Below are 1,877 nucleotides of genomic sequence, written 5' to 3' on the forward strand. Positions count from 1 at the left end.
TCTTTTTCTATTTGCACAGTTTTTTGTGTTTTGCACTTTGGTTGTTGTCTGTCCTGTTGGGTGTATTCTTTCATCGACTTTACTGTGTTGCTTGGATCTACTGTGTAAGTTTGCAAGAAAATGAACCTCAGGTTTGTATATGGTGACATATATGTACTTTGAATTTTTGATAATAGATCTGCAAACCCAAAATGTTAGTACATAGGGAAAGCATGGTGGTATAGCAGTTAGTGCAACACTATTACAGCACCAGTAATCCAGGTTCAATTTGGCGACTCTCTGTAAGGAGATGGCACATTCTCCCTGTGAATGCATGGGTTTCCTCCCACATTCCAAAGACGTATGGGTTAGTAGGTTCATTGGTCACATGGGTGTAATTGGGTGTCATGGGTTCGTGAGTCCAAGCTTTCCAATGTTGTGCCTAACTTGCTGTGTTTTTCCCAGCAGGAAGAGTTCTGCTTTTATTTTATTATTGCTTCTCTGTATTTGATTTGGGAAAGAGAAAAGATAGATAAGGTGGCAAAGGCAGCAGATAATATACTTACCTTTACTGGCTAAAACATTAAATACAAGAACAGGGTGTGTCACGCTAGACCAAATAATACCTCAGAAAGACCACCATGTTAGCATGGCATACAGTTCTGTCTGGAAGGATGTGATTTCTCTAGAGTGTGTAGAGATTATTTGTGGCACAGAATAATACCATTCAGCCCATTATAACCATGCTGGAAAAAATAATTGATAACAGGTTAATCCCAAGTCCAAAATCTTGGCTCTTAATGAAAGGATCATCTTTAGTCAGAATCAGGTTTATTATCACTGACATTTGAAATGAAATCTGTTGTTCTGTGGCAGCAGTATAGAGCAAGAGAAAAAAATGCTATAGGTTACAATAAGAAATTTAAAAATAAAGATTAGGATTCTTGAGGGTTTTTCACCTGAGGTCATGAATGAGCATTGCTAAGTTCAAAGAGGTTATGTCGGAGCTTTTTAAACAAAGGTTTAAAGCCATCTCTTCATTATCCTACTCATCTTAGAATCACTCTGTAAGATGGTTCTAAAGAATGGTTTCACTCGAGTGGAGAAACTCAGGATTTTTTAAAGACAATGGATTGACTGTTTAGTACCTTGTTATAAGAATAATCGCTTCTCTTACTTCTGGTGAACCTTCACAGCTAAACTTCCTTGTGATTTAAATGGTTTACTTAGAGAATAAGATTTTAATGAGTTAATGCCAAGTGTGATTATATGTTATGACTTTTGATAAGTTTTTTATTACTTTATACACTTTTCTAAAGGTTTTTTAAATCAATATGGCTTATTTTTGGGTATTTTTCATTCTATTGTTTTGAAACTGTAATAATTAATCTATTTGTGTTATGAGGGCTAAGTTTTTTATGGCCATTATTTAGTCTAGCCTGGAATACAGTTGATCTTGGAATTAATTTGGAGTCAAATCAGCAGGTTGTTTTGGGAGGGTGATGTCATTAGCTGTAGCTGCCAGCCTTCTTTTGGCTGGCCTTCTGACTTTGGGAGGGATAGGTGTCTTTCTTTGGGACGTTAGCCAAATCTGTTGTTTGGTTACCCTATTTCAAGGCTTATTCTTTGGTTTTAATGTTCATTTTACTGGTTATTACTTTAATTTCTCTATTAAATAGAATAATGGGTCATACTATTAACTGACCCAGTCTTAATATGAAAGGACTAAATCACCCTGTGAAGCGGAATAAGATTTTTGCCTATATATTAAAAAAATTTAAGGCCCCCAATTATATTTTTTTACAAGAAACACATGTATGTAATTGAGACAACTTGGGTCTTTTCTGTAGATGGAAAGGACTACATTTTTACTTCTCTTTCCATCTCTAAGTCTAGAG

This window comes from Hypanus sabinus, chromosome 1 (genome assembly GCF_030144855.1).
Source record: "Hypanus sabinus isolate sHypSab1 chromosome 1, sHypSab1.hap1, whole genome shotgun sequence".
Classification (NCBI taxonomy): Eukaryota; Metazoa; Chordata; class Chondrichthyes; order Myliobatiformes; family Dasyatidae; genus Hypanus; species Hypanus sabinus.